Raw genomic sequence first — 26,950 nt, 5'->3', positions numbered from 1 at the left:
CACGCTGCACGGCCCCTGGGGGGCTTCACACACACACTGCACAGCCCCTGGGGGGCTTCACACACACACACTGCACAGCCCCTGGGGGGCTTCATACACACACGCTGCATAGCCCCTGGGGGGCTTCATACACACACACTGCACAGCCCCTGGGGGGCTTCACACACACACACTGCACAGCCCCTGGGGGGCTTCATACACACACGCTGCATAGCCCCTGGGGGGCTTCATACACACACACTGCACAGCCCCTGGGGGGCTTCACACACACACACTGCACAGCCCCTGGGGGGCTTCACACACACACACTGCACAGCCCCTGGGCTGCTTCACACACACACTGCACGGCCCCTGGGGGGGCTTCACACACACATACACACACACACACACACACACGGTGCACGGCCTCTGCAGCACCCAGTTCGTGTCCTGGGAATCATGCTAGAGAATTTCAAAGAAGAGAGCAACGCGGCTAGATAGGTCGGGAAGGATTCACAGGGGTTGTTAGAGCTGTGAAAATGAGCACAGACCTGTGCACAGGGAGAGAGGACGTGGAAGGGACTGCAGGCAAAGCACACGTGGGGAAAGCACGGAATCTAGGGGGACGGGTGCTGTTCACAGAGGACAGGAGGAGACTGGAGGCACTAAGCAGATGGAAATGGAGTTGCAACCAGAAAGCAAAGGGTTTTGAGTGGCGAACTAAGAACTTTTTGCTGTATTCCCTTTCTTTCTGTGTAGCTAAAGGGAAGTACTTTTGGTTCTCAATCCAAATCTTATATTTGGATCTCAATCTCCCCATGTGTAAAATGAAAGCTTAGGATTAGAAAATAGCTATTAACTAATAATAATTACATTAAGTTGCTCACCTATTATATGTAGAGCTGTATGCTGAGCCTGTACACACATCATGTTAATTAAGCCCCTTCCAGTCTCAACCTGCTATGACTATTTGAAAGACTGCGTATCTCTAATTGACTCTAATCCCTCCATTGATCTGGTATAGCCCCTGTTTTGGAGTGAGGAAAGGACTGAAGACATAGCTTCTTTGCTGCTCCAGTAATATTCTGGCAGCTTTCCATACATTCTTGAACAGGATAAAAGGTCACCCCTAGCCTTTTGTCCTCCCCTGATATAAAATGTCCCTGGTGGAAGACATCTCAACTTTGCATAGAACAAACGGTAACTGAACACCTTAGAAGTAGGAGGTCTCTAATTCAACATATCATTTTCCCCCTTGATACTCAGAAAGGGAGCAAGATTCAGGGTCCCCTCCCCACCCCCAGGGCTCACCCAGTCTTCTGCCCAAATGAGCTTACCAGCTGCTCTTCCTAAATCCTCCTCACCTGCCCAACCTCTAAACCTAAGAGAGCCCTGAGACTTGGTCCTTGGACCTATTCTCTTCTCGAGATACTCTGTCCCTGGGATCTCATCCACTCTCCTTTTGAACATCACCTCCAAACTCAAGACTCACAGTTTTATATCTCCAAGCCAGATCTTTCCCCTGAAATCCAAATTCATTGGTCACTTCATCTCCACAGTGATGTCTGACAGGCATCAGTATGAGCTTCCTAGAGCTACCACAGCAATGAAGCAAAAACTTGCTGCTTTAAAACAGCAGAAATTTATTCTCTCACAGTTCTGGAGCCAGAAGTCTGAACTCAAGGTGTCAGCAGGCTCATGACTTCCTCCCCAAGCTGTAGGGGAGGACCCCACGTTGCCCCTTCCAGCTATGGTGGCTCCTAGCATTCCTTGGATTGTGGCGGCACCACTCTGATCCCTGCTTCCGCCTTCCTATGGTCTTCTCCCTTGTGCAGGGTCCTCTCCCTCCAAAATATATCCAGAATCTGACACTTCTCCATCATTATCACTCCAGTCCAAGCTATGACTAACCTTCCCAATGGTCTCCCTGCTGTTATCCTTCTTTTCCTAAAGTCATGCCATTCTGATGCTTAAGCCCCTCCAATGTTTTCCTCTCTCAACTGGAGTAAAAGCCAAAGGCCTTCCAGTGGTTCCCAAGGCCATGCAGAATCTGTTCCAGTTTTCCTCAGACCCTTTGCTCTCTCCCTTCCTTCAGCCAGGGCTGCAGGGACTCCTCGCTTCCTTCCCTCAGACATGCCAGGCAGGCTCTGCCTCAGGCCCATGGCAACTGCTGTTCCCTCTGTCTGAAATGCTTTTCCTCCAGATAACCGCATGGCTCCTTGCTCCCTCGCCTCCTTCCAATGGCAGCTTCTGAGAGGGACTGTCCCTGACCACCCTTTCTAAAAGTGCCAATGCCACCATCTCCCCACCCTTGTATACCGCATCCTCCTTCCCTGCTGTTTTCCCTCCAAACCTAAACCGTGAACTGAAATACAGTATGTTATACTCATTCATCTGTTTATTGCCTGCCCTGCTCACATGCAGACTAGAATGTGAGCTCTACAGGGGCAGGGCGTTTAGTGTTTTGCTCACTTTTGTTACTCCAGGATCTAAAACAATCTCTAGCACACAGCAGCCACTCAACAACTATTCGCGAATGTATGAAGGAATCCAGTTCGACTACCTGATCTGAACCACGAAGGGGAGAGAACTAAATTTGCCACACAATGAGTTTCAGAACCAGGACCTATTTTTCTGTTAAGCAATTTATGCTAATTAAATACATAATCCATGTTAATAACAGGTTACACCTCCCAGGCAAAGAACTTCATTTTTAAGAGGACCCCTTTAGAGTCAGGTTTGCAGATCCAAAGAAGTAAAGCGAATGGTGGAAATTTGAGATATGACAAGGCCCGTTCGTGGACAGGCCAGATTCTTCAGCAAATCAAGTCGCACCAGTAGCTACTGCAGGCTTGAATGAGGGCAGGGGGCTGGCTCCTGATCCATGAGACCCAACCCCTTCCCTTTCCCATGGCTGAAGGCCCATTCTTTCCTGAAAAGCCAACCATCTTATCTAACCTTGTGACCCAGGCAATCCTTATTCTATTGTATTTCGCAACTTTCCACATGAACCCCCTTGGCTAATTGGAACTTCCTTATTACATTTCTTTTCAATGTATCTGGCTCTAATTTTTACTGTTTTCTCTTTTGTCTTAACCCATTTACTTTTCTCTATTTATCACCAGCTCCCTTCCTCCTCTATGCTGTTTTCCAGTCACCTGTAACATCCGGGCACTCCTAGTCCTCATGGGTTCATTTCTCTTTAGGCACTAACTCAATGAGCTACTTATTTATTTTCTTCAATGCACACAGCACCATAACAGGCCTTCCCCATAGTGTGTGAGTGTGACTGTGAGTGTGTGTGTGTTCCATCTACACGTGTAGGACCAGAGCAAAACAGTCCTGTTCACCAAGAGAGTAACCATCACTGTTAGCCCCCTGCCTCTGAGCCACGCCATTGGGAATGGTGACAGCAATGAAAATTTTAGACACACTACTGATCCCCAAATGAGGTGGAAAATTCCTCATGCAAAACCTTGGAGCTTTGATATGTATTTAACAACATTCCCAAGATAACTTAAAGATGGAGGTAAAAATACAATAGTCTAATTTCTAATATCTGGAAAGGGTATTCAAAATGAACCAGCTACAGTGGCTGCCTTCTGGTATTTGTGGAGAATTGCAGTCACTTGTCTGCATCTTATGGCACCTTCAAAACTATGAGCCCAGCACAGGCCAGCACACGCTCAGAGTGAAGAAGAACTGGCCTGCGCTTTATCTCCCTGGAAATTGTAGGCATTACAGAGAAGTTAGGCCTCACTTGTAGGCACAGGAGGAAAAGGTTAGAGGTCGTTCTGCCAGTGGCCTCATCCCATAAGCAAGTAACCGCAGAAGGAAGGCGATGAATCACAAAAAATGGTGGTTCCCTGTCACCTGTGTGATCATAAAGACTCCCGTCGAGAGGTTCCAGAGGCACATTACCCTCTTAAGGGACTGGGAGCTCCTGATAGCCTGCTTACTGCATGTGGCTGTGTCCTTCACCCACAGCCCAGACCCGCAGCTGGGCGTCCTGAACCGCACCGCCAGAACCTCGGAGAATTCAGTTGTCTTTGAGGGTGAAGAATCCTTCCGTATGTCTGACTAGACTGTGATCAGACAGAGATTATAAAATGGGCTCTTTTGGGGACTGTGGTTGATATTTCTGGTGAATCAGTAAAAGGCAGCCTAGTTCAAGATGGGAATAGGAAGCCAGAATTCACAAGATAAGGAATTAGTGGAAAATTTAAAAGTTAAGGTTCAGACATGAGGCTATACTTATGAAAATCTCTGAGTGAGTGGAAGAAAAAAGACAGAATGGCATCTCAAAGATGGAGTAAGCCCTGGGAGCTTTTTTTGTATGTTTGTTTTTAAATAATAGGCCCCGCCTAAAGGCATTTATATACGGAAGGAAAAGAACTATTGGCAGAAAGGAGATCACCTAAGACCAAAGTTTCTCAGGAGGAGGGAAATAAGGTTAAGAGAACAAACAGAAAGCTTGGTTTTGGAAAAGGGAAGCTTTATTCCTGAAACACTATAGGAGGTGAGCTTGGATAATGACTTCATGAGGGAATGTATATCCAAGTACCTCGTAACGTGTGCTGATCCATTCTAATATGTTATTGTTATGCAGCACCTACCAAATCTCAACAGAGCAGGCAGTGAAAAAATATCTGTTAAGCCCTGGCCGGGTAGCTCAGTAGGTGAGAGCGTGACCCCAATATGCCAGGGTCACAGTTTGACCCCAGTCAGGGCACACACAAGAATCCAACAATGAATGCTTAAGTAAGTGGGACAACAAATCAATCAATCAATCAATCTCTCTCTCTCTCTGCACCCCCACCTCCCTCCCCTCCAGTTTCTCTCTAAAAATAACTAATTTAAAAAAAAAGTATGCTAAAATAACTGAGTTGTAGAGAAAATCTAAGATAGTGAAGTAGCTACAGAAACTGAAATACTTGAAGAGAGACAGAACAGAAGCAAGTTCATGCTGACTTTGCTAAGAAAAGCAAGAGACTAAGTCATTCAGAAATGAAGGAGGATTTGAAGTGTGTGGAAAAGCTTCTAAATAACTGCTTTGAAAATTTTGCTAAGGAGTGAAGGACAATAAAATAATAAGTTATTGTAATTTTAATTAGTATTTTATTGGAAACCTTTTAGTCCTAACAAATAATGATGGCTTAGTCAAGCAGGCAATATAAATGTGTAACAGGACCAGTGAAGAGAGCTGGAAGCAGAGGAAAGTACAGGGTGTACAGCAGCTGGGGCTCTGGGTGGATGTTTCAGGGTGCTAGAAAGGCACTGACAATTATTGAAATGATGGCTTGTGGAGTCTAGGCTGGGCGTGAGGGTAGATAAAACTGGAAGACAGATATGCTAGGAAAATGGGAAGGGCGAGAAAAGAGGGGTAAGTCATAATCAAGGCAGAAAAGAGAGATATGACTCTGAGCAAGTGGTGGAACTGAAAGGCAAGAAGACTGTGGTCCGAGAGGAGAGCTGCAGTCTATAGGGTTTGGAGCAAGAAGTCCACAGCAGCTGGGTAGGGGGAGTTGAGGCCTACGAGCTCATAGTTCAATCAGGAATCCTGGTTGGCTCCACCCTTTAAACAGCGCAGACATATTTAGAGATGTTGGGTGAAATAAAATCTGCCAAGGCCAGGGTCTGGAAGCTTCACTCTACTGAAAAGGGAAAGTCGTTATTTATTTCTTCTCTTGTTGCAAGGATGGTGGTGGTATGGAATTAACTATTCTTAGCTCTGGGACAAATGCGACAACATTCACTGTAGGTGAAGCAAGAGGGTCAAAAATACCGCAAGACCTGAGGCTAGGTACAGAAATGGCTCATTTCTTTTATACTGAAACATTATTCAGTGCAGTAAAACTCTGAAGCATCCTCTGAGGAAATACTTGTTCCCTTATTACCTTTCTAAAGATACTGTCTCTCTAACCAATCAAGTTCAAATACTACATTTTGAGAAACTATTTATAAATAAGATTGTACAAAAACTAAGCCATATATATATATATACACACACACATTTATACACCTCAGAAGCTCAGTTACCATAAAATTATTCTAGCAGAGCAGCTTTGTAATATTATTAGTCCACTAAAAAAAAAAAAGATTCCACTGTATTTGAAAAGAACTCCTGTTCTTTTATAAGACGACAAAAGTCTCCCATCCTCCAATTCTATATTGACTGAACCTATTAGTGCAATACTGGGGTCATGAAATTTATCCATTCTTCAGAACTGATATGGTACCCTGGGAGTGGAAACAGGACGTGATTAAAAGCTCTATTTTTGGTTTACATCAACCTATTTGTCAATGATAATTCCAGAGCTTGCTACACTTGGGGTTAATCTCATGCGCAAAAAATGGGCTCTTCTACTAACCCCTCTTACCGATTAAAGACAGAACTGCAGATGCCAGTATCTCTGCACCTCTGCGAGATGTGTCAGAAAACATCACTATCTGTGAACTTCATAATGACCCTCATTCTCTAAAGAATTTGTTGTTTTGTTGTGATTTTACTTACTAGAATTACAGACAAAGAACCATGTACTGAAAACTTATGCTATCCCTTCCTGCTGTTTCTCCATCTACCACATAGCAGAGATGATTTCCTGAAAATACGTATTGCAAGGTTTTGCTTACTTACTCAGCTTCACATATCACCACAAAGAAATATTTGCCACACTGAGAGAGCTAGTAAGGACACATTGGTGTTTTCTTCCCATTGCCCTAAGTATGGGTTTGGGGAGAGAAGTAAAGGCAATCTTCTTCAACTTGACAGTGAAAACCATAAGCATACCACTGAAGCTTCAAGTTGTAAACAAACAATGACAATTCCGGTAAAAAAGGCAAATTTCTTGAGAAAGTTGGATATAGTAGTTGCAAACATAAGACTTACAATGAAAAACATCTTTAAGATGGAACTGTAATGCATAATCCCATCCCCAGAGGAAATGACCAGAGTAAAAGTTTATCTGGGTACTCGGTGAACTAGTAAGTAGTTCACCAATGAACTATGGGCACGTCAGCACAAAGGCTCAATTAGCAAAATGTGTACTGTGCACAGAGGGAGCTTTGACAGGGAAAAGCAGGTGAACGCCATGGACAGAGTATCAGTGCTGATCAAAGAGGCTAGGGATATACAATGTAAGAAAACCAAAATATGAGGGCTATCAGCAACGTCTGGGAAGCAACATGGAAGAAAAATACATAAATGACCAATACCTGGCTCTACTCTGTGTCAGAGCCATGACTGTAAGGAGCTCTGCATTTTCTCAGGGTTCACTCATGGCCTTGCCCGCCGGCTTCCCAGGGGCAGCAGGTATGAACTCTCAGGGAAGCTGAGATCAGACTGTAAGCAAGAAACTGTGGTCATCTTGTCTTCTCCTGGGAGCCTTCGCCATATAGCACCTACTACTTAAACAGCTAGGTTTGTGTTTGCTGCTTGATTTTTCTATTTAATCTCCTTCTCCCATTCGTGTGTAATGATTACTGTTAAGAAAGCACGTGAACACTATCAACAGAGTGAAAAGACAACCCATAGAATGAGAGAAAATATTGTAAATCACATATCTGATAAGTGCTTAATATCCAGAATATATAAAGAATCCTACAACTCAACAACAAAAAGGCCAGCATCCAACTTTAAAAATGGGCTAAGAGGAGAGGATTCTGGGGAAGAAGGCGGAGTAGGAAGTACCGGGAATCTGCCTCCCCATCGAGAAAACAACTGCAGTAACAGCACCTGCCTGCTAGAACTATTTCGGAACTCCGCAGTCTGTTGAAGGGTTACAACTTCCAGGAGAAGGCTTGGAAGACTATAAATTGTGATTAATTTCAGTGAACTTCAGCTCTTAGCACAGAGGCAGCTATACCTCCCCACACCTCTGCCACATGGCAGGCAGAGCAGCATGCACAGTCTGAGGAAACCAGGGCGGGGGAAAAAGAACTCCATCTTCCAAACACTGGGGAAGTCTGCTCTGATTACAGTGTCTTATCACAGAAGTACAGACAAAGAGGCTAATGGCCACTGTGGCTGCACCTCCCCCACTGTGGCAAACCCACCTCCTCCGGTTAAAATGACTTCCAGGGCATTTAAAAGACCAAAGCCCTTCCTCCACCCTCCATGTTTCTCTCTTTCTTTGGGGGTCTAGACATTAAAGACGAAGATATGTAAAAAATGACTACATATGCAAGGAAATCAGAAAGTGGCCATGTACGCCAAGGGAAGTCTTACAAAGGAGCTGAGAAGACATTAAGTTTGCATCTAAGGCTAATCCTCCGCACAGAGACAAATATGACAATCAAAAAGACAAAAACAGTAACAACAAAAAAACACCCCAAAACCCCAGCAAACCTGGGGAGGGGGGAAAATCTATTTTCCAGAATTATCACACTAGTAGATTCAAATATCCAGTGTTCAACAACAAAAAAGTCACAAGGCACACAAAAAACCAGGAAACTATGACACATTCAAAGAAAAAGAATGAACCAACAAACTGTCCCTGAAAAAAGATCTAATGGCAGATACACTAGATATACAGATATACAGATATACAATGACTTCAAAACAACTATCTCAAAGATGCTAAAAGAAATAAAGGGAGATGTGGAGAAAGTCAAGAGAACAATGTGTGAGCAATAAAACTATTCATAAAAAGATAGAAAACCTAAAAAGAAACCAAAAAATTCTAGAGCTTTAAAAGTACAACAGAAATTTTAAAAATCACTAGATGGAATCAAAGACAAATTCAAGCAGGGAGAAAAAAGAATCAGTGAACTTTAAAACAACAGAAAAAAGACATTGAAGAACAGTGAACAGAGCTTAAGGACACCATTAAGTGGACCAACACATGCCTCAGGGAAATCCAAGAATAAGAAAGAAAGAAAGCCGCAGAGAGAATATTTGAAGAAATAATGGCTGAAACTTCCCAAATTTGATGAAACACATTAATATAAACAATCAAGAAATTCAACAAACTCTAAGTAATTAGAACTCAGAGAGATACACACTGAAACACATTACAATCAAACTTTAAAGAGACGTGGAGAGAATCCTGAACACACCAAGAGAGAAGTGAATCATCACATGCATGGGGTCCTCAATAACATTTACAGCAGATTTCCCAGAAATTTTGGAGGTCAGAAGACAGTGGGCGATATAGTCAAAGCAATAAAAGAAAAAACTGTCAACCAAGAATCTTATAACTGGCAAAACTGCCTTTAAAAAGTGAGGGAGAAATTAAAACATTCCCAGCAAACAAAAGCTTGGGAAATTCGTGACCACTAGACCAGCCCTGCAATACAAGCTAAAGGAGTCCTGCAAGGCAAAATGAAAGGACGTTGGACAGAAACTCAACACCGTGTGGAGAAGTTTATATCTCAGTTAAATACACGGGCAATTACAAGTTAGTATTATTGTAACTGTGGTTCGTAATTGTCTTTTGTTTGCTTTCTACATGATTTAAAAATACATTTAAAGAAAAAAAATTAGTGTAAAAGCTAGAATTACTGTATCTTTGGCATGTAACCCCAAATATTGCTTTCTATACAATTTAGGGACTAATGCATTTAAAAGAATTATTAGTTTATACTTTTGGGCACATATGTATAAAAACATAACTTTGTGACAACAACCAAAAGGGGTGGGGGTAGACCTGTAAAGGAGCAGAGTTATTGCATAAACTGGTATAAAATCAAATTAGTGTGTAATAACCTTAGGATGTTAAATGTAATTCCCACGGTAACCACGAAAGGTAACTACTGAATATACACAAAAGGAAATGAGAAAGAAAAGTAAACATGTCATTAAAAAATATCAACTAAACACAAAAATACAGTAATGCAGGCAATGAGGGACAATAAAAGCCACAGGGCATAAAGAAAATAAACAGCACAATGACAAAAGTAAATCCCTCATTATCGGCAATTACTTAAAATGTAATTCAATTAAACTCTCCAGTCAAAAGACAGCGATTGGCAGAGTTAATAAAAACATGACCCAAGTACATGTGATCAACAAGATCCAAAGATACAAACAGGGTAGAAGTAAAATGATGAAAAGATATATTCCATATGAATAGTAACCGAAAGAACACAGGGGTAGCTGTACTAATATCAGACAAAATAGACTTTAAATCAAAAAGGGTTATAAGACAAAGGAGGACATTATATATTAATAAAAGTTTCAATAGAGCCAGAAGATACAACAATTATAAAAAATACATCTTACAATCCTTTGTATTTCTGTGGTGTCAGTTGTAATCTCTCCTTTTTCATTTCTGATTTTATTTATTTGGTTCCTCTCTCTCTCTCTCTTTTTTTTTTATGAGTTAAAATCTTGTCGATTTTGTTTATCTTTTCAAAGAACCAGCTCCTGGACTCACTGATCCTTAGAATTGTTCTTCAAGTCTCTATGTCATTTAATTCTGCTCTGACCTTGGTTATTTCGTTCCTTCTGCTCACTCTGGGCTGTGTTTGCTGTTGTTCCTTCAGTTCTTGTCGGTGTAGGGTTAGGTTATCTGAAATGTTTCTTTGTTAGGTCGGCCTGTGTCACTATGAACTTCCCCCTCAGGCCTGTACATTCTATGAACTGCCTTCTCCGTGTCCCATAGGTTTTGGACTGATATGTGTTCATTTTCATTTGTTTCCAGAAACTTTTTGATTTCTCCCTTGATCTCATTATTAACCCATTCATTGTTTAATAGCACACTATTCAATCTCCATGAATTTAAATGTTTTTAAGTTTTTTCCTTGAGGCTGGTTTCTAGCTTCAGACCGCTGTGGTCTGAGAAAATGCTTGTTATAATTTCAACTTTCTTGAATTTATTGAGGCTTATTTTGTGTCCTATTATGTGATCTATCTTTGAAAATTTCCATGTATATTTGAAAAGAATGTGTGTTTTGCTTCTTTGGGATGAAAGCTTCTATATATATGTATCAGTCAATTCCATTTGATATATGGCATTGTTAATGCCACAATATCCTTGCTGATATTTTGTTTGAAAGATCTATCCATTGTTGACAGTGGGGTATTAAAATCCCCTAGTATAAGTGTATTGCTGTCTCTTTCTTGAAGTCCTCCAAGATTTTCCTTGTATATTTGGGTGTTCCTATGTTGGATGCATATATGTTTAAAATGTTTATGTCTTCTTGCTGGATTCTTCCTTTGAGGATTATGAAGGGATGTTCAGCATCATTAGCCATTAGAGAGATGCAAATTAAAAGCACAATGAGATACCACTTCACACTGGTCAGAATGGCCATCATAACCAAATCAACAAACAACAAGTACTGGCGAGGTTGTGGAGAAAAGGGAACACTAGTGCACTGTTGGTGGGAATGCAGAATAGTGTAGCCACTGTGGAAAACAGTGTGGAATTTCCTCAAAAAACTAAAAATGGAACTGCCTTTTGGCCTGGCAATGCCACTCCTGGGATTATTCTCTAAGAATCCTGAAACACCAATCCAAAAGAACCTGTGCACCCCAATATTCACAGCAGCACTATTTACAATAGCCAAGTTCTGGAAACAGCCTAAGTGCCCATCAGTACATGAGTGGATCAAAAACTGGTACATTTACACAATGGAATACTACACAGCAGAAAGGAAGAAGGAACTCCTACCCTTTGTGACAGCATGGATGGAACTGGAGAGCATTATGCTAAGTGAAATAAACCAGGCAGTGAAAGCCAAATACCATGTGACCTCACCTATAAGTGGAAACTAATCAACAAAATAAACAAGTGAGCAAAATATAACCAGATACATGGAAATAAAGAACAAACTGACAGTAACCAGAGGGGAAGGGGAATGGGGATAATGGGGCAAAGAAGGGGGTCATCAAGGAGCATGTATAAAGGACCCATGGACAAAGACAATAGGGGGAAGGGAAGGACTGAATGTGGGAGGTGGGGGTGGGTAGGGCGGGGGAGAGTAAGGGATGAAAAATGGGGACAACCGTGATTGAACAACAATAAAAAAATAGTAATAAATCTTAAAAAAACACATCTAATGAGAGACCATCAAATATACGAAGTAAAACTGACAGATCAAAGGAAGACTATCTACAGGAATAGTTGGAGACTTCAATACCCCACTCGCAATAATGCATCAAACCACCAGACAGAGGTTAGATAAAGAAAAAGAAAACTTAAACATGATAATAAAACAACCAGATCTAAAAGATGTATAGGACACTCTACCCAACAAGAGCACACACATTCTCCTTAAGTGCACACGGAACATTTTCCAGGAGAGAACATATGTTAGACCACAAATCAAGTCTCGGTAAATTTTAAAAAAACAGACTGATCATACAAAGTATCTTCTCTGACCACAATAGGTTGAAGTTACGGATCAATTTAAAAAAGTAAAACTAGAAAATTCACAAAATTTTGTAAATTAGACAATACACTTTTTAAAATAACCAATGGATCAAAGAAGAAATCACAAGGGGAATTAGGAAATATTTGGAGACAAATGAAAATGAAAATAAAACATACCAAAACATATGGGACACAGCAAAACAAATGCTAAGGGGGAAATTTATAGCTATAAACATTTATATTAAAAATAAGAAAGATCTCAAATCGACAACTTTACAACTTAGGGAGGAAAAAGAACAAACGAAACTCAAAGCTTGCAGAGAAAGTAGATAGTAAAGATTAGAGCAGAAATAAACAAAATAGAGAATAGAGAAACAATAAAGAATATAAATGGGGGAGGGTGGAAGCAAGGGAGGGAGGTGAGTTTGGATGGGGTGAGGAGAAGGGGTGAGGAGAAAATGCAGACAACTATAATTGAACAACAATAAAATATTATTTTTAAAAAAAGAATATAAATGAATCCAAAAGTTGGTTCTTTGAAAAGATCAACAAATTGACAAACCTTTGGCTAGATGGACTAAGAAATGAAAGCGAGAAGATTCAAATTACTACAATCAGAAATGAAAGTGGGAACATAACTAATGATTCTATAGAAATAAAAAGGGGAAATAGAAGAGAGCACTATGAGCAATTATATGCCCAAAACTGGATAGCCTAGATGAACTGAACAAACTCCTTGAAACACAAACGTACCAAAATTAAATCACAAAGAAATAAAAAATAGAAAATCTGAATAGAAAAGAAAATAGAATCAGTGATCTAAAATCTCCCAAAGACAGCTTTATTAGTGAATTCTACTAAACATTTAAAGAAGAATACCAATCCTCAAACTTTTCCTCACCAAAAAAAAAAAATTAAATTAAGAGAGAACACTTCCTAACTCATTCTGTAAGGCCAGCATAACACTAATACAAAGCAAGACAAAGACACCACGAGAAAAGGAAACTACAGACCAATATCACTTAGAAACATTGATATAAAAATACTCAGTAAAATAATAGCAAACATAATTCATCAGCATATTAAAATAATTATATACCACAGCCAAGTGGAATCTATTCCTAAAATCCAATGATGATTTAACATATCAAAATTGATGAATGTAATTCATCGTATCACCAAGATAAAGGAAAATATCCCATGTTCACCTCAACTGACACAGAAAAATACATGACAAAATTCAACACTCTTCCATGATAAAAATACTTAACAAAATAGAAATAGAAGAAAACTACCTCAACATAATACAAGCCATGTATTAAAAACCCACAGCACACATCATTCTCAATGGTGAATGACTGAAAGCTTTTCCTCTCAGATCAGGAAAAAGGCAAAGACACCTGGTTTCACCACTTCTATTGAAAATATTACTGAAAGTTGTAGCCAGAGCAATTAGGAAAGAAAAAGAAATAAAAGGCATTCAAATTGGAAAGAAAGAAGTAAAATCATCTTTGTCTGCAGATGATTATGATCTTAAATGTGGAAAACCCTAAAGACTCCACAAAGAAGCTGATAAAATAAATGAATTCACCAAAGGAGCAATATTCCAAGTAAACATACAAAAATCAGTTGTATTTCTATACACAAATAATAAACAATCTGAAAAGAAAATTATAAAGTAATTCCATTTTTAATAGCATAAAAAAGAATAAAATACTTAGGAATTAACTAAGAAAGTGAAAGACCTATACAATGAAAACTACAAAACACTCCTGAAAGAAAGTAAGGAAGATGTAAATAAATGGAAACATATCCCATGTTCATGGATTAGAAGACTGAATACTGTTAAAATATTAATACTACCCAAAGCAATCTACACATTCAATGCTATCCCTATAAAAATCCTGATGATTTGTAATGCAGAAACAGAAAAACTTGCCCTAAAATTCACATGGACTATCAGGGAGCCCCTGAGAGCCAAAACAATCCTGAAGAAGAACAAAACTGAAGCACTCACACTTCCTGATTTCAAAACTTAGTACAAAGCTACAGTAATCAAAACAGTATAGGGTTCTGGCCAAGATGGGGGAATAGGCAGAAATGCTTTGCTTCCTCACACAACCAAAAGAAGGATAACAACCAATTTAAAAACAAAGAACAACTAGAACTGCCAGAAAATCATTTGCATGGAAATCCAACAACCAAGGAGTTAAAGAAATATTCATCAAGACTGGTGTGTCAAGGTGAAATATGGCCCAAATGAAAGAACAGATCAAAACTCCAGAAAAAGAACTAAGCAACAAGGAGATAGCCAACCTATTTGATGCAGACTTCAAAACACTGGTAATCAGGATGCTCACAGAATTGAGCAAGCTTGGTCACAAAATGAAGGAAGAAGTGAAGGATACACAAAGTGAAATAAAGGAAAATATACAGAGAAACAACAGTGAAGGGAAGGAAACTGGGACTCAAATCAATGATTTGGAACAAAAAGAAGAAATAAACATCCAGCCAGAACAGAATGAAAAAACAACAATGCAAAAAAATGAGAAGAGGCTTAGGAACCTCTGGGCCAACTTTAAACATTCCAGCATCTGAATCATGGGGGTGCTGGTTGAGAAGAGCAAGAAACTGAAAACTTATTTGAACACATAATGAAGGCGAATTTCCCCAATCTGGCAAAGGAAATAGACTTCCAGGAAGTCCAGGAAGCTCGGAGTCCCAAATAAATTGGACCCAAGGAGGAACACACCAAGACATATCATAATTAAGTTAACCAAGATCAAAGATAAGGAGAGAATCTTAAAAGGAGCAAAAGAAAAGGAAACAGTTACCTATGAAGGAGTTCCCATAAGGCTGTCAGCTCATTTCTCAAAAGAAACCTTATAGGCAAGAAGGGGCTGGAAAGAGGTACTCAAAAATCATGAAAGGCAAGGACCTACTTCCAAGATTACTCTATCCAGCAAAGCTATCATTTAGAATGGTAAGGGCAGATAAAGTGCTTCCCAGATAAGGTATAGTTAAAGGAGTTCATTATCACCAAGTCTTTATTATATGAAATGTTAAAGGGACTTATCTAAGAAATAGAAGATCGAAAACCATAAACAGTAAAATGACAACAAACTCACAGTTATCAACAACTGAATCTAAAAAACAAAAACTAAGCAAACAACTTGAAAAGGAACAGACTCACAGAAATGTGTATCACTTGGAGGGTTATCAGCGGGGAGGAGTAGGGGGAGAAGGGGGTGAAACGGTGCAGGGAATAAGAAGCATAATAGGTAGGCACAAAGTAGACAGGGGGAGGTTAAGAATAGTATCAGAAATGTAGAAGTCAAAGAACTTATATGTACAACCCATGGAAATGAACTAACGGTGGGGGAAATGCTGGAGGGTGGGGGGCAGTTCAGGGAGGAGGGGAATAAAAGGGAGAAAAAATTGGGACAACTGTAATAGCATAATCAATAAAATACACTGAAAAAACAGTACAGTACTGGCATAAAGGCACGTTTTCTGATGGAAGAAAATAGAGAGTCCTTAAATAAACTCTCGCATTTCTGGTCAAATGATCTTTGACAAGGGTGCTAAGACCATTCAATGGAGAAAGGACAGTCTTTTCAACCAATGGCACTACGAAAACTGGATATCAACATGTAAAAAACTGGAGTGGGACCTTTACCTAACACCATATATGAAAATTAATTCAAAATGGGTGAAGGACCAAAATGCAAGACCTAAAACAATAAAACTCTCTGAAGAAAATGTAGGACAAATGCTTCACAACATTGGATTTGGCAATCATTTCTGGGAAATGACACCAAAGGCAGAGATGATAAGAGAAAAAAATAGACAAATTGAAATTTATAAAAATTTAATGCATCAAAACACTATCCACAGAGTAAAAAGGCAACCCACAGAATGGAAGAAAATATTTGCAAATCATATTATCAGAAAAGAGATTAATACCCAGAATACACAGAGAACTTCTAAAACTCAATAACAAAAAGAACAAACAATCCAATTTAAAAGTGGGGAAAGGACTTGAATAGACATTTCTACAAAGATGACATAAAAATGGCCAATCAGTACATAAAAATATGCTCAACATCACTAATCATTAGGGAAATGCAAATCAAAACCACAGTGAGGTACCAATTCACACCTGTCAGGATGGCTATTATCGGAAGAAAAAAAGACAAGTGTTGGAGAGGATGTAGAGAAACTGGAACTCTTGTGCACTGTTAGTGGGAGTGTAAAATATAAAACAGCCACTGGGGAACGCAGTACGGCAGTTCCTGGAAAAACTAAAAATAGCACTGCTATATGATCCAGCCACCTTTCTTCTTTTCAATACTCAAAAAAATTGAAAGCAGGGTCTTGAAGAGGTATTTGTACACCTTTGTTCAGAGCAGCATTATTTACAACATCTAAAGCATGGAAGTAACCCAAGTGTCCATCAACAGATAAATGGATTTTTTAAAATGTTATATACATAAAATGGGATCTTATTCAGCCATTAAGTGGAATAAAGGTCTAACATATGCTATGACATGAATGAACCTTGAAAACATTATGCTAAGTGAAATAAGTCAGCCACAAAAGGTCAAATACTGCACAATCCCACTTACATAAGGTCCCTAGAATAGGCAAATTCATAGAAAACAGAATCAGGACTAGGGGAAATGAGTATTTTTTTTTAACAGGTACAGAGTTTCTGTTTGGGATGATGAAAAAGTTCTGGAAAGGCTTGTGGTGATGGCTGTGTGACTCTGAATGTAGTTAATGCCAGCAAACTGTACATTTAAAATGGTTAAAATGGCAAATTTTATGTTATTAATATATAAATTTTGCTATAATAAAAATGTTAATATTTGAGGAAAAAACAGAATATTAAAAATTCAGATATAAGTAAATCAAATACTGACATGATCTGTTAGTGTCTAAACAGACTTCCATCCTCCCTCCCTCCTTTCTTTCCTTCAGCTCTATACCAAATAACTAAACATTTTGAGTAAGACGGATGCACGAGGGAATTATAACGAGAATTTAATTTTTAAAAGATAAATCACATAACAACAGGGACTGGCAGAATGAAGTAATCTAGGGCAGGGATTATAACCAACCAGAAGGCAGAACCAGAGACCCAGGAGATACTTTTATCTTCAGTAAAAGGAAAAGTGAAGAAAGAACAAAAAATCATGTATAAACCCCAAATATGTAAATCACTTAGTTCTATAACAACCCCCTGTAAGTCCCACAGAATGATTTACATAATTTAGGCAGGGCCAGTTCCACTGGCTGTGAACTACTAGGCAAGGAAACACAGCAACACAGCTTGGATCCATGCCAGCATAAGGTCAGGGATCACATCTTACACTATCTCTAGAAGTATAGCATTCCACTGTAGCTTCCCAACCTGCAGACACACTGTGTGGGCCATCAATGTACAGGTCCATGGGAATGGTCCTCAATAAACGGTAAGTCCAGATCTCCCAACTTAGTATCTCAGATATGGAACAAGTCAGTTTTAGGCATACTCTCCTGCTGATTACCATCGCCAAGAAAAAGGTTTAGGGCCAGAGAATGTTTGCATCTTCAGCCTTTCACTTGATTTGAAAAGAATCATCTACACGCCAAACTTTAAGATGTCAGGAAAGACCCAGCTTATTAATTATTCTTTAAAAAAATCATAATGCCATTGTTATGATTTTAACCAGCAGAAATGGTCTCCTAAGGCGCATTCCAACTCTAATTAAAGCAGGGCTATCCCAGAGCTTCCAATTAACTTTAATTTATATTAAAATAACTTAGAAGAGCTATTCAATATATTGAGCAACTGCCCCAATCTGGTTGGGCAAAGGCATCTTCCCCCTTCCAAAGCCACAAAGGTTTGAGATGGATAATGTACTGAGGGAGACAGGCAGGATTCAAATTACCAACAAGAGTGGCATTTTTCCAGAACACCAAAGAGGCCGTTTTCTAAAATGAGATTCCGCTGTACTTAGCCAAATTATACATAAAAGGTGGAGTGCTACAAACATTCTGCCCCTCAATAACCATACTGGTGGAATTAAATGAAACTGTAAGAACAACATCTATACGGAAATCAATTTAAATCAATGTCGAAGAGCTTGAACTCCCAGAACTTTTCAGTTAATTTTACCTACGATTTGAGATCTGGAAGAGATTCCCAATATTTCCAAGGCTTCTTCCACCTCATTCAAAGTTCCCTGGGCTACTCTATCTGTAAACAGCACTACTTTTTACTCCCCTCACTCAGCTTTATTCTCCTCACAGCACTTCTCACAACCTGACACGCTCTTAGACACTTCCCTGTTTACTGTTTATTGTCTGCCTCTCCCACCAGAAGATCATCTCCACAGTACAGGGCCCTGCGTTTGCTCCCACACCCCACTGCCAACAGCAGCACCTGGCACAGACTAGGCCCTTGGTGACTACTGTATTTGTTTGCTGACAGACTGAGTAACTCTTGCCCAAACCTTTTATCTTACACATGAGATTATTTGAGGCTCAGAGGAGTGAACTGACTCGCCCAAGGTCATCAGGCTAGAGAGGGAAAGTTGACCTTAGAACCAGGCCTCTTAACTCCCAGTCATCCTTCCAAAGTAGACACAATTATGCCATTCCCTGCTTTGCATAGTTCCCCATTGCCTAAAAAATGGCAGCCTTCTTTGCCTTTCTATCGCTCCAATTTTGCCTCACTTTTCTAGTCTTGTCTCCTGCCACTCCCTGCCATGCCCCATGTTCCTGCCACCTCAGCACTTCAGCAAGGCTTTCATGCTTGCCAGATCTTTGCTCACTCTGTTCCCTACCTCTAGAATACCTTTCCACCTGCCAAAATTCTACCCATCTTTCAAGACCCAGCTCAAATGTCACTTCCTCTGTGAGCTTCCTCTCTATCTGTCTTCATTCGACCCTTCCTCACCAGAATGCTCACTCCTTTCTGAGTTCCCACAGCGCTTTGACCCTCTGTCACAGCACACTCTACATTCTGCCGTGTCTTTCTTCTTCACGAGACTCTGAGTCCTTCATTCTCATATTCACTAGCAGCTCCACGGTGCCTGGAATGAACAGCTGGAACCAGAAGGGAAGGAGGGAAAAGAGGGGACATGTGCTACCCTGCCATGCTCAGTGAGATTCCCAATGGGACGGCCAGCATCCCAGTATCCCGGCTCACTGTCCCAATGACCCAAAGGGAAAAATCAGTTAGTACTAGAAATGGGACATGACATTTAACATGACAGCACATGGAATCACTAGTGAATTACAGAACATTAATCAAAACGCATTTGTTGTACGACAATGCTTCTGTAAAATTCGTTCTATAAAAACGCTACATTCTTTTCCCAGGTTAGAAATGACAACAAAAGTTTTGAATGCTTTGGTCTGAGATCTACTATTGGTGTATTCAAATGCTCTGTATTCCACCCCCGCCTTGTTCTTTTCATGCCACGTCCGTGGTGCGCAGCACACGTGTGTGCTCAGTACGTGTGCGCTGACACGCCATAAACTGGGTTCATGCTGACCCAGCTGTGGGATGTGGGTGGTCACGGTACTTCGCATTAAACTTCCCATCACAGGGGACAATTACTTTTTTTGGCCTACTAATTTCGTAGGAATCTTCAAACTGCTATCTTGTTTTGTTTCTCTGTACCTAGGATCAACGGCAGTTGTTTGTAACAGACAAAAAGCATAGAAAAATGATAATCTGGAAATGTTTTTATAAGCCACTATTCTGGAATTAGTCACTTATCTTCTTTGAACCTACAAAATACCCTTCCTAAAAGGTAAATTTATACATATGACTCTCCAGCATGGATGTGGAATTAATTGAAGTATCAGAGGCTGCCTTACAAAGTCCTTGTTCATTAGCTGTCATTGGGTCACTGACAATAGACTCAGAATGACTTAACACTCTGCGTGGGCCGAAAAGAAAGACTAGATCTGAAGCTACATAAAGTAAATATCTTTAAGATGTTAATTTGAAATGGGGGAAAGGTACAGGGAATAAGAAGCATAAATGGTAGCTGCAAAATAGACAGGGGGAGGTTAGGAATAGTATGGGAAATGGAGAAGCCGAAGAACTTACATGTATGACCCATGGACAAGAACTAAGGCGGGGGGATGATGGTGGGAGGGCGGGTACAGGGTGAAGGGGAATAAAGGGGAGAAAAAAATGGGATAACTGTAATAGCATAATCAATAAAATATATTTTAAAAAGATGTTAATTTTGAGCTACCTCTATTGATTTGCAAAACAAAACTCTCAACTAAAAATAACAAACAACAAATCTGGTCCTGAGGTTTTCTTCCTTCTTATCTTTGCCAAGGAAAGACCATCATTCTCACAAAACTGAAAACATTCTGGGTTTGCACGAGCCCACTACTAGAACATCAAGAGCATCCAAGGTTGAAAGATAGGAACTAACTGCTCATAATCTCTTTCTCAGAACGCAGGCTAAGCAATCTCTCTTCACTCAGCTCTCCTCCATCCAAAAGACATACAGCCTGAAAACCCTACTGCTTTTCCATCAAGGTTCATTTAAAACCATATGAAATCTTCTTTGTAATAAGAAATACATATTAAAAGTACCCATTAAAATGAGCAGGATATCTTATTCATCCCAAAGTTACAACTGTTAGTGTCTAATATTTTAATGTGCTTTTCTTAGAAATAAATAAAGCTATAGGGCCTCTGACCTATATAGGGAGGTAAAACTGAGCCTAAACCTCAACATTATAAACAAAACAAACTCCCGCTCCTATATGTGCCCATACACGCAAACACCCCCCCCCCGCCCCCGCCAACCGGCATCACACCTAGTATGCAATGACTCAGGCACAGATCTTGCGACATATGGTGACTGCCACGCACTAAATGGTCCTTAACGGTTCAGAGATCCATCTTCCTGAGCAGCTACCCTATTAGCAGGGAGAGATTACAGGCGATGGAAAGAACTCAACTCAGTTACTTAACCTCTGAACCTTAGCTTTCTTATCTGTAAAATGAAGGGTTGGTCTAGAACAGCACTGCCCAGCAGAAATATAATACAAACCACAAATGTGAGCCACAGGCATCATTTTTAACTTTCTAGTAGGCATATTTGAAAGAGGAAAAAGTAAAATTAATTTTAAAAATGTTTTATTCAATCGAACACAGCTAAAACACTATTTTAATATGTAATCAATATTTTAATATTATTAATGACATATTTTACATTCTTTCTCAGACCAAACGTTTGAACCTTATGGCGCGTCTCAATGTGCACAAGCTACACTCCAATGCTCAGTAGCCGCGTGGAACCAGCGGCTACCGTATGAGGCAGCACAGGCCTAGATGGCCTCTGACACTTCTCTCCTTCATTAAAATGATTTTAATGAAGGGCAAATGAGATTTGTGGATCAGGAATAGTTAGAAAAACTATAAAATGTTTTCCTGAAGATTCTCAATGTACTTATTCTCATTCAAAAGGGCCCTTTACTTTTTTTTCCCCTTTTTAAAAATTCAGTGGCATTGGGTCTGTGAACAGCTGAGTAGGTGGTTTGATCTCTGACTTGCAGACTCACCCTGTTCTCCCCACCACAGCCACTGTCCTACAAACCTAGAGGGAGGTGAAGACCATTCAGGAAAATGTATGACTGCTGAATGAATGAGACTTCTAAAAAATCCTAACTTGAAAAACAAATGTCAAAAAGAGAGTTCAACAAAAATGACAAAAATATTTGACAATGATGTTATTTTTTATATGTTAAGATAATGTAAGAAACACAATTTGCACATGCTTTTGGAATTGTTTTTCTAATTACTCAACATCTACTGAGAAAGATTCCTGCTGCTCCTCCCACGACATCTCACTTATTAGTCCCTTTGTGATCAATGATCTGCCTACGCCAGATGGCTGGTCTGGGTGAAGAGTACCGTATGAGATCAGAGAACAAAGCTAAGCTAACTGGCTTTCCCGGGCATTGAACCTGTGACCCTGACCTCATTAACGCTAGATCAGTCAACACATCACAAATATGGCTGGGGCAGCTTCATCGTAAGTGCCAAGAAAGTTCATCGTGTCTATCACAATGATACTCTGGTGGACAAAAAGTCACTAAACGTATTTAAAACTTTTCACAATGAAGAAAATCCAAAATGCAGTCATTTAGGGCAGCCCTGGAATTCATCAGCAGTATCTTATCAGCTCTGTTAAATCTGTCACAAGGTTCCCTAAGTACATCAGCTGTGGTCCCCAACTGAGACCATATATAACTTTGACAATGGAGTTGTGATGTCTTCTCTTCCAAAAACAGGGATCTTGGGACCATGGCCTTTCCTTTTGATTTTTCCCAAGTGAAGAAACCATGGGCTAACAATTATATACAAGAATTTTCACTGGTTATTTATTGAATCTAGCTTATCCTAGATTTCAATAATAACGAAGTTACTCCATTGCACCCCCTCCCCTCTCCCTCTTAGAGCCAGCCAATCCCTCACCAGGTGAGTGGGGCCCAGACAGTGGGCTCTGTGTGGGTTGTTCTTACCTTTCCTGGTAAAAAGCCAACACGTTTTTCAGCAAGTTGTCCTTCCTCCCTTGTTATTGGAAATAATTCCTCTTAGCAGCTGCTCTATGCTCTTGAATTCTATTCTCACAACCTGCCTCTACTGAGCTGAGTGCTTACTTCTGATTTAAAGATTTCCCAAAGTGATTCAGGGATATAGTTAGTTTCTCTATCTTTCCCTAAAACGCTTAATAATTAATACCATGCTTGTTTCAGAAACATTGAAACATTTATTGAAGAAGTAGTCAAGATTTTAAAATCTGAAAACAGCCCTGGCTGGTGTGGCTCAGTGGATTAAGAGTCAACCTGTGAACTGATGTGTTGCTGGTTTGATTCCCTGTCAGGGCACATGCCTGGGTTGCAGGCCAGGTCCCCAGTTGGGGGACATGGGAGAGGCAACCATACATTGGTGTTTCTTTCCCTCTCTTTCCCCCGCCCTTTCTCTCCCTCTCAAAATAAATCAAAAATAAAAACAAATCTGAAAATATTTCTGCTTTTCATTTCTGACAGTTTAAATGAAATCACCTTTCCATATACAAACTTATCAGAACATAAAAGCTATTACATATGGTTGTGCTATTTGGCTTCTTGCCACTTGTACAAGTCAATATCTAAATTGATTTTGCCCTTATCTCTAAGAACTTCCACATCAAAAATAAAAGTAGTACAGAATGCAACGGTAACTGAGTTTACTATCTGCCTGAATATACAAATTACAGTAAGCAATGAATTGCTGAGATGTTTCTTGGTGCTCACAAAACCCACACCAATCCATTAAGGTTAAATGTTAGGCAAAAGGAGTAAAATAATAAAATAAACATAAAATGTAAGCTTACTACATTTGTACACACAATTTCACTAGGGGCAAAACAATTTTCTGAGGGCTAACCTAAGCATGAAATCTGATAACAATAAACAAAACTACATTCATTCTTATCTAACCTTAATACAAAATGATGATTAACAAAAATAAAGATTTTCAAACCACGTTTATAAACCATGAAATTGCTGTTTCTCTAAAACATCATCATGATCTACCCAAACTCTGATTTCAAAATAACAGTTTGAAAAGACTAACCTCAATTCAACAAGTAAACTCCTTCAGCATATGGCAAGTGCAGAGTTCCATGCCGGAGAAGCTGCAGTGCAAAAGCCAGCACCTGATAACCATCTCATGTGTACGGCATACCCCTGCATGTAGACGGCAACACACAGACCAGGCAACGTGACAGGCAATTTGCAAGACAGAGTTTGAAAGAAACAGTGAAATTCGCCTTTCCATTATCAGTTAAACGCATCTATTTGTATATTCTAAGTACCTTTTATAAAATGTATTTCCTTAACATTCTCTAGTTATTTCTCAATATTTTTAAAATAGAAGGAAAGTCAAAGGAATGCCATAAATTTAAAATTAAAATACTGCTAAAAATTTAAGAAACTCTTGCAAAAACTGAAATACAGAAAAAAATTAGTAGGACAATTAGTGGTGGTTAAGTAATCTTACAGTAATTTTATAAAATAAATACTGCCTGGTGATTTTGAGACAAATCAATATACTATAAACACCCTTTGTGGCTCTGAAGTCTTCATTTTAAGCCTTAACAAAAGCTGGCAGTCATTCCTAATGAAGTCTTTTTATAGGTACATAGTTTTCATGTCTCTTCTGAAGATATATTAAACCTTTGGGTGCTCAACAAAACCGACCAATTAATTGACTCTACCATAAAAACCTGAGAAGCCATTTTAAAATATTTACATTAAAGACCAGCAAAGTCAAAATGAGTTACTAGTCTACCTAGTTTACTCACTTTATTTACTAAGTTCAAATTTTTTTTCAAATGGGTTCTTTCAAAGGAAACAATAAAAGATGTACCACAATAGGTCGATTCTCAATATTGCCATTCAAATTTACCTAAAAAGAAATGATACATCAGAAATTACTGAACAGTATGGAGGAAAGAAGAGAGCTTTGCGGTCAAACAGAACTCATGAATTCCTGATTCCTCTCTCAGTAACTTTACGATGTTGGGCAAGTTCGTAAAGCCTCTTTGAGTCTTAATTTCCATTATCAAATGGAAACACAGGACCAAACTCCAGGCTGCTATGAGCACTGAATTAGAAAATATATAATAGCAGCACAGTACCTAGGCCATCATAAACACTCAATAAATGACTATAATTACTAAGAAGTGTTTAATAACTCATACTCAGTATAATTTAATATTCAAATTCCAACTGATGCTGTAAATCATTAGAAGGAAAAATATTAAAAATTCAATAACATTTTTCTTGAATCAACTTAACCATGTTATCCTTTACATTAGTGTTTTTCAAACTGCAGGTGATGATCCATTAATGGGATTGAAATCATTTAGTGGATCTCAAGCAGCATTTCTAAATAAAGTAGAATAAATAATACAAGAAGGCACTTCACAGAGGAAATTCCAGCACTGATTCACGATTTTTTTAATTAAACACATTTGTAATGTATTTGTATACTGCATAGCAAAATAAAACATATCACTTACTGTGCAAAAAAAAAAAAAGTAAAACCAGTGCTTTACATTAAAATTAAAATAAAAATAATTAGCTGACACTGAAGGCTTAGTTTCTACGAGACCCTTGCTAAGCACATACACTTACTTCATTTCATCTTCCCCCAAATCCTATAAGGTAGATACTATAACTTCCCCAATTTTCCTGATGAGGAAACTGGGACTTAGAGAAATTAAGTCACTTGTCAAGGATGCACAGCTAGTAACTGGTAAATCCAGGGTTCAAATTTAGTCACCCGACTGAAGAAGAACTTGCACATTTAAACACTTCACAAGTGTTAGATTATAGAATGTAACTTCTCCTTATATAAAAGTTATTCAAAAGGCAGACTTTTTCATGAAGCCTAATTGTGGAGTGCTTTTTCTGGAGGTACGGCGTATCTGGGAGAAGGCAGTGCGATTCGGAGGTGAAAGCACCGGGCGTGAGAGCCAGCTTCAGTCCCTGGCATTGTTACCTCAGTGGTGAGGAACTGGCAAGTCATTTAATCTCTCTGTGTCTGGATTTCCTCACCTACAAAACAGGAATGATAATATCTGCCCTGCCTCCCCACAGGCCATTGTGAGCAAGTATATGTACATATTACAAGTGAAATGTTCCTTTGTGCTACTCAGTTACATGAGATGATCATTAATACCACCCAAGAGGCCCCATTCGTCACAGACACACACATCAAATATGATCAAAACCGGAAGGCCAGCGGGCCTTTATAAACTGTGTGGAAACACTCCCCACAGTTCTTGGCACACAGGAGGCCTCCATTAAACTAAAAGAAGTAAACCAATTTGATTTTTATACATGTTTTATCCATTTGTATTTTATTTTTAATTAATTCATCCTTTTGTACTGAATACCTACTATACACCAGATCAGAAATGTGGGCTACAAAACCAACTGGCCAACCAACCTAAAGGGCAATCCCTCACCCTGGAAAATCTCATGTTAATTTCAATTAACTTTTCCAAAATTGTGTAACCGAAAATTGTAAAATGCAGCTTCCTCATCTAGTAACAATAATAACTTAGGTTTATTATAGGGCTTTATAATTTACAAAGACCTACAGTCATACCTTGGAGATATTGCAGGTTCGGTTCCAGACCACCACTTCCTTTTGCAAGTGGAGGGCCTTGCTTTCAATTTGTTTCAAAAAAAAAAAAAAAAAAAAAAGCAACACCTGTGAGGTGCAATGAAGCCAAGTTCAATAAAACGAGGTATACTTGCGTATGGCAGCTTTTGTTTCTCATACTAATTGCCTAAATAAGTCAAGTCTGTATTATGTTCCTGACTCCAAATCCAGCCCCAAGTACGCTAAGTCTTTGGAGGGAAAGTTTCTCCATGTCAGAGGTGACTGTAAAAACAAGGTTTTGAAGAATATACGTTCTGAAATAATACTGGAAGGGGGCGATGCAGCAGCATGATCGTTCTCCCTTCACACTCCTGGGCTGATCTGTAGCTGTAGTGCAACCACATCATCTATATAAGAGGCATTTTTCAAAATGTTTCTTTTAAAAACCTGCCTTTGAATTTATTTT

At 39.4% G+C, this 26,950-nt stretch overlaps 1 protein-coding gene across 4 annotated transcripts in view; it reads right to left on the bottom strand.

The window, feature by feature from the left end:
- CRACD (capping protein inhibiting regulator of actin dynamics) overlaps window positions 1-26,564 on the bottom strand; it is a 235,594-nt gene extending 209,030 nt beyond the window's left edge. For all 4 annotated transcript variants that reach the window (XM_024579907.4, XM_045185906.3, XM_045185902.3 and 1 more), the window contains exons 1-2: window positions 26,488-26,564; window positions 23,944-24,056 (exon numbers count right to left, since the gene is read on the bottom strand). The gene's annotated coding sequence lies outside the window, so the exon portion shown is untranslated. The remainder of the gene's footprint in view (window positions 1-23,943; window positions 24,057-26,487) is intronic.
- Window positions 26,565-26,950: the final 386 nt, after the last annotated feature.

The sequence above is a fragment of the Desmodus rotundus genome, chromosome 4 (genome assembly GCF_022682495.2).
Source record: "Desmodus rotundus isolate HL8 chromosome 4, HLdesRot8A.1, whole genome shotgun sequence".
In the NCBI taxonomy this organism is placed as follows: Eukaryota; Metazoa; Chordata; class Mammalia; order Chiroptera; family Phyllostomidae; genus Desmodus; species Desmodus rotundus.
The sequence above is the reverse complement of the archived record's forward strand: the minus strand, read 5'-3'. Positions and strand labels throughout refer to the sequence as shown.